Genomic DNA, 11,847 nt, shown 5'->3' with positions numbered 1-11,847 from the left:
AATACTCTTATTAATTTAATTAATTGCACACACGCTACATACATACGTCCAACAGTCAGGAACTTTCAAAATGGAGGGCGTCTCATTCGAGGAAAACTTGACCCAAGCTATAACAATAGGCTAACCGCGGCATTCCAAAGGAGTTGTCCATGGGTTGCCGTAAAGCAATTAGCGCCGGGTTGCCAGCTTGGCGTCAATAGTATTATTAGAAATAGTTATAGTTTGATCCAACTGATTGATTTCGATGTCAACCGGAAGTTCCAGAATGTTGTCTTGTTTTTGCTTAACAACATGGCGATTCGTGAGAAATCTACTTGTGGTTTTCTACGTAAGTCGTAAGTATTATGATATTTTCTTAATATAATTGAAATTCAGGCTGAATAGAAAAAAAAACATATTCTTTCGTAAGCATTTTATTTAAAAATTGTTATTGTGTGTTTTTTTCTGTTTGTTAACCGTTTTCTCTAGTTCAAGTACTAATATGATTAGCCAGATTTGTTACTTATAATGCTTAATCTTTTAAAATTTCATTTTGTCTACTTGTTATTTAAGAATAAATTTTGAGTTGAAATTTGTCTTTTTCCTTTTGACAAATTCAGTTCTTTTTACATATCATTGTATTGTATCATGTAAATTATTGATAGTAGTTCAGATTTTGCTGTGTAACTCAAAGATTAAAAAATTTTGCTAATAAGAAGAAAGCTATGAAAATGTTGGATAGAATATTTTAATGTAGATGTGCTAATTTTTTAACTTATTTTGGTATGAATCAATATCACATAAGTAGTACATAGATGTATATACAGTAGAATACCTTTATAACGCCGACCTATGTAACGCAATTCTCTATAAACCGCACAACTTTTCAGAAGTAAACAATAGGTTTTTAAGTTTAAAAAATCCCTTTGTTTTGCCTTGCTAATATAAAAGTTGTTAGGAAAATTGAATTTTGAAAGTTTTTCATCTTTCCAGCTTAATTCAAAGCTTTTAAATGAAAATCAATATTCACAGTAAAAAGAGAAAATATCAGATGGCTCTTGAAAATGCAGCTGTTATGCAAACTATGAAACTGGCAGAAGTGAAGGATAATTCACTTTCTTTTAAATGTAAAGCATTTTTATTTGTGAATGATTAGTTGTGTTTTAATACTCATTGCAGATAGAACTAATTCTGAAGTGCTAATATATATATTCTGAATATTAGTTTCAAAATTTGTGAAATGACCTATATAATGCCAAAACCTGTATAACGAAAAAGCTCTGGTCCCAAGGTGTGCTTTATTACGGTCTTCTACTGTACTTGAAAGTCATTTTTGTTGTTTACAAACCTAATTAGATTTGAAAAAACATTTTCGTAGCCTCATCTCATCAAAAAACTAACAATTATAGGTAAATTTAATGCACTTATCTTTATACATAAATGGCTACTTCTGTATGTATGTATGTCCAGCGTAATCTTCAAAACTACTGAACCGATTTTAACCATTTTTTCACCATAGATAGCTACATTATCAGGGAGCAACTTAGGCTATAATTTATTCCTAAAAATCGTAGTTTAAAAACGTTATGATCAAAAACAGTAAATGTCATGTAATTTCCCCATTAAATGATTAATATAAAACCCATTGTTACAAAAGTTTGTTGCCTAACAACAGAAATATTCAATATTAAAAGTAATCATAATGAAAATTTTGAATAAAGGCTTCTCTGCAGCAAGCATGACATTTATTGCTATCTTAGGATTTTTATCCTCATCTATATACATAAATGACTACTTTTGTATGTATGTCCGGGGTAATCTTAAAAACTACTGGACCCATTTTAACTATTTTTTCACCAAGATAGCTACATTATCAGGGAGCAACTTAGGCTATTATTTATTCCTAAAAAGCTTAGTTTAAAAACGTTATGATGGAAAACAGTAAATGTCATGTAATTTCTCCATTAAATGATTAAATATAAAACCCATTGTTACAAAAATTCTGTGCATAACAACAGCAATATTAAAAGTAATCATAATGAAATTTTTGAATCAAGGCTTCTCCGGAGCAAACATAAGTTTAAAGCAGGGTTGGCAAAAACCCAGGTTTTTTTAGAAAGCCCATGGACCCAGGGTTTTTTGGGTTTTATTTAAAAAAACCCAACTAAAGTTGAGTTTTTTTAAATAAAATTTCTTTTAAAAAAATCATCATTTTCTTTTTCATTCAACATTTCTTTTAAAAAAACCCAACTAAAGTTGGGGTTTTTTAAAAGAAATGTGGGTTTTTTTGTCTTTTTTTAGGGAAAATGTGGGGGTACTTGTAGCATATTGTAGCGTAATGTATAGACAAAGTGCAAAAATTGTCTTCGGGTAAAAAAAGCTGGAAAACTAGTTAAAATTCAGCATATTCTGAAGAAAAGTGTAAAAGACTACAAAACCCAAGAATGGTGAAGCTTCAGATTTTTTTTAGTTTCCATTATTACCAACAGTTAAGGCAAAGTTACTTCTCGAGTGATAAAATCTATTGTCCGTTTTTAATTACTACATTTTTTTTTGCATATTACTTTATTGTATATCATTTTGTTATGCAAAACTACTGTTGAACCTCAAGTAGTTTAAATCAGTTTTTACTGAATTCCAGCTTAATCAACACATTTCTTTGAATTGAATGTTGCCTGTTTTTCTACTTCTGTGTACAGAGTAAGAAATATTAAACTTTTTCGAAGATAATGAAAATACTGTACATCCTGTTCTATTTTCTGTTGACCGTTTGAGAAACCTGTTAATTTCTAAAAATATACCTTGTGTTTATTCGAGATTTGTGACGTGTTGGTTTGCAGAAAATAATTCACCTGAAAGCCTTTTAACTAGAGTAGTTTCCTCTGTACAATCTACAAATATTGAGAAAATCAGACGAGACAGGACTCAGTCAAGATAGTTTGAGTTATTTATTGCCCAGTTAAAGAAAAAAGTTAAATATATTTATTTAAAATCTTTGAAGTATTTTTTTAATGCTGTTAAGTGTTAAGAAATACTATTAAAGTTCAAAATTCATTTTTTGTGTTCATTGTCTGTGATGAAGAACAAATAAAAAAGAAATTTAAATTATGAAAGTATTTAAATTAATTTTTTTTTAAACTTCTCAGAAAATTTTAAAAAACCCAAAAGTGGGCTAAATAATGGGTTTTTTCAAAAAAAACCATTGGGTCCAACCCAATTGGGTCCAATTCGGCCAACCCTGGTTTAAAGTCATTTGGAAACTCTACTTTTTTCTACTTTATTTCAAACATTTGGAAACTACTTTTTGCACACTTAGAGAAACAGCGCCGACTTATATAACGCAATTCTCTATAAACTGCACAACTTTTCAGAAGTAAACAATAGGTTTTTAAGTTTAAAAAATTCCTTTGTTTTGCCTTGCTAACATAAAAATTGTTAGGAAAATTAAATTTTGAAACAGTTTTTCATCTTTCCAGCTTAATTCAAAGCTTTTAAATGAAAATTAATATTCACAGTAAAGAGAAAATATCAGATGGCTCTTGAAAATGCAGCTGTTAATGCAAACCATGAAGCTGACAGAAGTGCAGGATAATTCACTTCCTTTTAATGGTAAAGCATGTTTATTTATGAATGATTAGTTGTATAATTAGTGTTTTAATACTCATTGCAGATAGAACTCATTCTGAAGTGCTAATATAGATATATTTTGAATATTAGTTTCAAAATTTGTGAAATGACTTATATAACGCCAAAACCTGTATAACACAAAATCTCTGGTCCCAAGGTGTGCGTTATAACGGTCTTCTACTGTACTCGTTTGTTCTTTATACTTATTGCTATTTTACTTTTATGGGTAAGGAAGAAGCTCGATTTTTAATCACGTCAAAGCGGTGTGTTTTGAGTTCTTTCAGTTAAAACAAAACGAAAGAAAGTAGCGATTGTTTCTCACAATTATTATTGACCCAGGCAACGCCGGGAATTTTTGCTAGTTAATATATAAATCTAAAACCTCGCTTGCTCAAGTAGCATCAACAATGTTTTTAAAATTTAGGGCTTACTTTGATATAATCGATATTCTATTCCAAACTCAAATTTTATTATGTACCAGAGGCATGTGCAGAGTTTCAATAATGGGGGTACCACTGCATCCGGGCCCGTGATTTAAAATAATCGGTGGGAGGGCAATTACTACTCTACTCCTCCCCGTCCCACAATAACATTACTACTACATCTTCACTTTTTCATTTTCATACATCACTAGGGCTGGGCAATATACCGATATACCATCATAAATCGATATATATCTACTACCGCAATAACAATATTTAGATTTCTATCTGTTCGATATATCTTTTATAAAGAAAATACGGGACTTCATTACAGAGAAATTAAAATACTGACTTAACAATACGTAATCTTTCATAGCTCTGTGTGATGGGTGAATGTTTGAAGTTTTAAGATGTTTTCTGCATTGTTCAAAGAGTTATTTAATTTTTAACTGTAGTCAAAGGGAAGAATTCACAAGGTCGCCGAAGGTAAATATGGGCCCCTTTGTCAGAAGGTCTTCAGATTTCCTCCTCCTATAGAGTTTTCAAAACTTATATTACTATCATTCAGAGCAGGTTTCTTCCAAGAATCCCTGCTCTCTTTCTGACAAAGCTGACATGACCTCTCATAGGCCCATAAAAGTGAACGTGTATTGGTTAAGAGAGCATCCTAATGCAACAATTAAAAATTAACCAATTGAGGTATCAACACGATTCATAGTTCAAATTAAACATAAACTATTGATATTGAGCTGAATAAAATGTTTAAGAAAAATACTGAACAAAAATATTTTTATTTTAAAAAAAATGAAAAACGAAAAAATCCTAATAAGAATACTTATGTCTCGCATTTATCACACAAGAGGTAGAAAAATTGTAACACCTGGCAGAGATGAATTCAAATTAAAGTAAATTGTCCAAAATAATCGTTTGAAAATGCTTCTTATGTCCATAAGTGTTGAACAGAATGTATAGTTATCTTATCCACGCCAACTACACTTGGATGGTTGCATAAACTGCAGTTTTAATTGCGGATCTATGAAGTAAGACCAAAGATAAACATGAAGCAGAAAAGTGCACAACTATCCTGGAACAAAGAGAAGCTCATTTGGGTGCAACAAGACTGAAAAGACATTTTATTCAGTGATGCATATTTATTTGTAATATCTGTCGAAAAAAGAGGAGATCAGGGGCAACCTCAAACAGGGGCAACAACGTTGGAAAAGTATTATATTCAGTGATGAATCATTTTTGAAATATCTGTAAACAAAAAAAGGTGTTTGGGTTTGAGGTTTAAAAGGAAAAGCGTATGAGAAATCTTGTGTAAGAGGTTTTCTCCACTTTGTCACATCCTTCTTGGTTTGTGGGTGCATGACAGCTGCTGGAATTGGGAAGTTATATATATCATAAAATAAAACAATGCGTGATTTCCGCTGTTAATCAATAATACTAAATGATACTTCATCTGAGGCACAGCAGTTACCCATTTAACGACACATTTTATCTTCCAGCAAGGTTCTACTCCGTGTCACATCTCTAAATCGACTCATAGATTTTAAACAGAAAGAGGAATTTCGGTATTGAACTGGTAAAGCAACTCTGCCAATCTCAATACAATCAAGAATTTGTGGTACCATCAAATCTAAATAAATCCGTTCAAGATCTGGTGCCCGCCAACAAAATTTAGCTTGTTGCCGCATTGAAGAGAGTATGGAAACAGTGTCAGAAACGATTAATGCAAATAGGTGGTAGAATCCATGTGAGAAAAAAGATTAAAGCATCGAATTCAGCAAAAAAAGATGCATTCTAGTATTAATGTTGTTTCTTTTGAAAGTGTTTTCCCCCCTTTAATTTGAATATTCTAATTTTTTGACTCAATGTAAATCTTCATCACTATAAACGTTTGGATTATTCTGTCTAAGATTTTTTTAATTGAGTATATTTGAGATGAAATTCACACTTTAATGTCTAAGAAAGGTAGCATATTCATTTAAATGCCTAATTTGCACTTATATTTGGTTGGAATAAACTTTTTTCCAAAATGTGGGAAGTATTCTATTATTTTGAATTTGAGTTGTATTTCATCGATTAGCTGAAAATGAAACTGTTAAATTTTTTTTAAATAACTTTATAAATGTAATCATAAAGTGCAAATAATTTTAGGTACAAAGTACAAACATGCTTAAAATTGAGTTTTTAAAATTTCATTTTAATAAAATATCTGAAGAGTTCAAAAATTTTGGATGGCCTCTCCCAAAATGATTGGCTAGATCTGCCACTAAGCTAGAGTGTATATATTGGTTAAGATTAAGAAAAATATAAAAGAGATGAATAGCAACGCACACACATGTACATGCAGTTAGGTAATTTATTGAATTATGCTACAAATATGCCGCACTTGTGTTAAATTTATTTGAATATAAGAAAATTAGGCATGAAGAAAAAAAGTTCAAAAAAAAAGCAATTTAGACGATATTTGGTCAATTAAAGTCATGATATCCGTGGATCCGCCCCTTTCAAAAAGAAAGCACTTATTTAATATTTCTCGTTTCTTATACTTTGCATAAATGCAGTCATTACATTCTTTTGATTTCTGTTATTAAATTACAGTTTTATCTTATGATTAAAAATTTTGCTTCAAATTTCAGAGATTGTGAATGGAGATTACAAATAAGAATGCCTGTAGTGATGACCATTCTTTACATGCTGTGGAGGAAGTTCTGCTGATGATTACGCTATTTCTAATTAAGTAGCGGTAAGTATTCCTTGGCTATAAACTATTCTTAGCTGCAAATAAAATATTAACTTTCATGCAATAAGCAAACAAAAATTAGCTTGTGGATGAAAAGACTTCTTATGTTTTGTTTGATGTCTTTTCAATAATAAGGTCGTTTTTTTTACTTAATTATCAAAAGTCCTTTGTAACCCTAAAGCGTGTGTCTCCGATTCTAGTTGCTATTTGTACCATTTAAATGTTTTTATGATGTTAGCAACTTCTTTTAGTTGTGTAACATCAATTTCTATTTGTACAGAACTTTTCTTTTGCATTTTCTTTACTTGGAAACCAGCCAAGGAAGCTGGGGTTCATAATAATCCCTACTTGCATTAAGACATTCTGAGATCGGTAATATGATCTAAAACTAAAGTCTGTGGGAACAATCCTTTCTCACCCCCTTCGTCTGAACAATACCCTTGTTTTATAATGTCATAGTATTGCTTTTATCATAAGTAATAAAATATGACTTAGTAGTTGTTTGCTATCATGTGCAGAGAAAATAATTTTTGTCACTATAATGCACAGACTAAACAAATGTCAACAAACTATAATGTACAGTACAAATGAAATAAAGGCTATCTTAATTAAAATAATTAAAAATATACCTAAAACACCTTCAAAAAAGTGTTACAAATATAACTTACATTTTTACCGCAATAGTAACCTTTTTTTAAAACTTTGCTTCTAGTGATCATATTATAAAGTATGTGAGTAAGCTTAATTAGTCCATTTGCAAGTCTATAAATCTTTTATGGTACGTTTTTGATCATATTAGTTTTTTAAATAGTATCTGGAAATCCCTGGAGCAAAGTTTAAACCGTATATATACAAATACAAATACAAAAGTGACGACCAGCAACAGGCTCTGTGCCCAGCTAGACGGGTCCTAGTCAATTTACAATCCCCAGTGAAGATCAATGGCCCTCTTAAAACTGTCTACTCCTTTGCTCATTACCACCTCTTCCGGTAAGCTGTTCCAAGGTTCCACTACCCTGCTAAAATAATAATTTTTCCTAATATCCATGTTAGCCTGAGATTTAAATAGCTTAAAACAATGACCCCTTGTCCTGTTTTCAGTGCTAAACTTTAGCCCCGTAACCTCTTTCGTTTTAATAAATTTAAACAATTGAGTCGTGTCCCCTCGGTCTCTTCTTTGCTCAAGACTGTACATTTTTAGCCTTCTAAGCCTTCATTTTACTATTTTGAAATACATATTGTGTTCTTGAAAATAATTTGCCAATAGTTCTGTCACTTGATTGTGAAAATACACATACTCTAGTTTGAAATGCAAGCAGTGTGTTCTATACTGACCCTCAGTGCACTGAGATACAAGCCCCTAAAAAGTACACATTTTATCATATTTTGATGACAAAACTGCTCTTTTTTCTTAGCATTGAGCATTAACCATACATTTAATGAGCCTATTTAATAATTTATATATATCGCTACACAAATTGCTCATAAAAACTATGGTTGAACCGCAGTGCATGGAACCGAGATGCCTCAAACATGACACATTTTCACTTACTTCGTCAGTTTAGCCACCCTTGCCAGGGTCCACTGAAGGTCAGCCATAAAATTTGTGATATATTTCATTTGAGGCACTAAATATCATGGTGTAATCACAAAGATTACTTTTGCTGATGCTCCATGCGCAGAGATAATTGAATTATTAAAAAATGTCGATATGTGTGAGAAAAACCCTAAGTTAAGACCAACTTTCAGTGTTTTTGTAGGTCATAAAAAAAATTTTTCTAAGAAAAGAAAAGATATGTGTCTTCTAAAATCATTCAAAGAAACCACTAAAATTTTTTGCAAAATCAAAAATGGCATGATCTGACCTGTCTGACTCTTATAAAAACTGGCTCTTAATATCGAAAAATATCCAAAAGACCCGTCAAAGCTTCCCAGTTTCGTTAACGTCACCAAAGATAGTATAAAATTGCACTTTTAGAAATATCCGCTTAGGAGCCCCAAAACATATTCTTCCTAAAAATTGCCTAAAAAAGATTTTAGTTCCAAAAAAATTTCGGTTCGGAATATTTTTGCGTTTCCCCTATCATTTTCAGATATAGCCAAAAAATCGGTTTTTGAAACAATAGGTGCCGAGAAATTACAGGAGAAAAGCTGAAAGATCCCCTACCATCACCAAAGAAAGCCTACATTTGCATTTTAAACTTCAATTTCGAAAACTTTCGATAGAAGACGATTGAATCTTCCTTCCTCTAGCAACGTCAACAAAGATAACCCAAAATGGCGTGTTTAAAACTTCAGTTTCGAAAAATTTTTGGGAAGAGAACTGATCCTTCCTAAGCTATGGTCACAAAAAATAGCTTCAAATTGATTTCAATTTTGAAAGAATTTTAGGAAAATACTCTGAAATTACTTTTTCCTGAAGTCTTGAAAAAGTTCCTAAAACTGCAATAACATCAATTTCAAGAATTTCCATGCACCTTGAATATGCCCGACTCTTTTTTCCTTGCAATCAAACACAGCCAAAGATTAACTAAAACTTTTTTTACTCCAATTTCGATAATTTTCTGGGCGCAATCCCTCCTTCCCTGACCCCCTGCCTCCCCCCTCTTGCATTCTTCTTCTGATGTCACCGAAGACAGGCTATAAAATACGTGACTAGTAAATTTTGGTATTTATTACTTTCTTCGAGTACCTAAGGAGATTCTTACTATTTAACTTTTCTCCCTTTTTATAAGTTCATCATTCTTCTGTTTGTTTTTTTTTTTTTAATTAGAACTTGATATAGAAATTTGAAGAAAGATTTATGTGGACGTTGAATATTAGTCAAAATATGAAAATTACTTTTGAGGGGAGGCACATTTGGTCTTCGCACGTGGGCGGCTGACACCGTAGGATCGGCCCTGTTGAAGAATCACAGTAACACTACCAAGGTGCAACCAAAAAATAGTGTTAGGAGGGCACTGCTAAAGAAATCTCGCTTTCGGTGGATAGGGGAGGAGGGCGGTATATTATCCCCCCGGATTTTTTTTTTTAATTATAGTCTTAAGAACGCATTTTTAGACGGTTTTTGGTAATGCTGTGGGGAGAAAAAATTAGGGAGGCCTTCTGCTAAAATTTTTAGAAATTGAAATCTTTAAAACGCTATTATAGGCTATATTTGTTGACGTTAGTGTAATGAAAGGAATGGGGCTTTTTGAAGTTCCCTCCGCCTATCTTTTCAAAATTAAAGTTCTAAAAAGGCAGTTTCGGAATAAATTCATCGATGTTACAGGCAGGGCGGTTCTAGGGCTCTCCCCAAAAACTATTTTGAAGTTCAAGTCCTAAAAAACGAAGTTTTAAAGAGATATTCAGGGATACTAGTTGGGGGGGATTTAAACGCTCTCCACTTATTTTTCGAAACTAGTTTCTTTCGCTTCTAGGTGTTGCCCATGCTAGGTACGCCACTGTCTACAGATTGTTTTTGCATATTTTTTAGGGGGAAAAGGCCTAAACTATATCTGACCCCTTGGCAACTGTCATATTTGCCTTGTTGACAGCAGTACATGCAAAGATTTGTGCACATTAAACTTGTTTTGAACATATACCTCTGAAATGCAAACTTATTTATTTGTTTTTTACTTTTCAGTTGTTAATTGGAAACTGACTTGAAGAAAGGGAAAAGAAATGTGATAAAGATGACAGCTATTCAAAATTACTGTTTTGTACTTTTGATTGTTGCTCACTTTTAACTCTTAATTGATGTAAAAAATTTTAACAAAAATTATTGTTGCAAATAAATTTTACTTATTTTTTTCTATATTCTTGTCTATATTTCTTTCTTTTTGAGTCTCCAAAACAACGTTTTTCTTCATGTAAAGTACATAAATAATATAATTTCAATGCTCCATATATGTTTTTGTTTGTACGCTTTTTCTTTTTTTTCTTTCAACAGACAATATCTTTTGACATTTTATACTATACCTAATACCAATTCTTGTATTTGTAATTGTTGCAAATTATTTTCTATTTGGATTGGTATGATCATTAATAAACACATTAGTGAGTAAGAATTTAAAATATTGAGCTATCATATGAAGAAACATTCAAAGAATAATGTAATGCAAAAAAGTAATCATAACTCTGTCCACAAATAAACTTTTCTGTGTTCCAATCTTAAAGATATCATTAAATATTTGGTTCTCAGAAGAATTGAGAAATGGTAAAATGCATTTGATGATTTAAGTTTTAAAAAATAGTTATCACTCGGGTTCAACTGTCGAAAAATGTATTATGAAACATACAAAGCTATTTTAAAGTTCAAAATGTATTTTACTGCAAGTAACAATCCTATATGCAAAATAACATAAGAATTTTGCTTTTTCTTTTCTTCAACAAAATTACTGAATTAAAAGCAGAAAAAGATAATTCATTATTTTTCATAATGTCGATGAAATGAAATAAGAAAGAAAAAATGCTCAGAATTTCTTATTGTCACAAAGGTCTAAAGCAACGGTGATCAACATATGGCTTTTTGGGCCTCATCCAGCATGCGAACTAATCCACAAAAGCCACCATGTCCATTTAACCACCACCATTAAGTAAATTCCATAACAATGTTTAAAAAAAAAAGGGATAGGGGTTACTTTGTAAGGAGATTAAATTGTAGAAGGGGTGGGGGGCAATGTGTGATAGGATCTTGTACGACTGGAGGTGCCATTGAAGGCATTGCTCTCTATAGCATGTTTCGTTATGAGCTTTTCCAGGGAAAGGGAGGGGGCAAATAGTGTCACTGCAGTGAAATTATACCACACCAATTCCAAATTGGGTAGTGGTGGGGACCAAAACCACACCAATTTACATTTTATAAATACAAAGGGTTGGCACAAAAGTCATTGCAACTATTTGTTTTCTTGAAGATACCAGCCCGGTTGGAAAATGATATATACAGACAAAAGGACAAGGTGTTAGCTACATGTGTGGACATTAGGGTGTTTATAAAAAAACTTCTTTTCAGCTAGAGTCCAGGACACCCCCTATTTTTCTTTAGACTTACTAATAGTATTGCGCTGTAAAAGTTTTAGCTTCTTACCC

General features: G+C 31.8%; 1 long non-coding RNA gene across 1 annotated transcript; it reads left to right on the top strand.

The window, feature by feature from the left end:
• The first annotated feature begins 245 nt into the window (after positions 1-245).
• Positions 246-10,536, top strand: LOC129223786 (uncharacterized). Its single transcript, XR_008580653.1, has 4 exons — positions 246-335; positions 3,456-3,588; positions 6,674-6,780; positions 10,403-10,536. It is a non-coding gene; the product is annotated as an uncharacterized LOC129223786 (long non-coding RNA).
• The last annotated feature ends 1,311 nt before the right edge of the window (positions 10,537-11,847 follow it).

This window comes from Uloborus diversus, chromosome 6 (assembly GCF_026930045.1).
Source record: "Uloborus diversus isolate 005 chromosome 6, Udiv.v.3.1, whole genome shotgun sequence".
Lineage (NCBI taxonomy): Eukaryota > Metazoa > Arthropoda > Arachnida > Araneae > Uloboridae > Uloborus > Uloborus diversus.
This window is presented reverse-complemented; position numbering and strand designations above follow the sequence as displayed.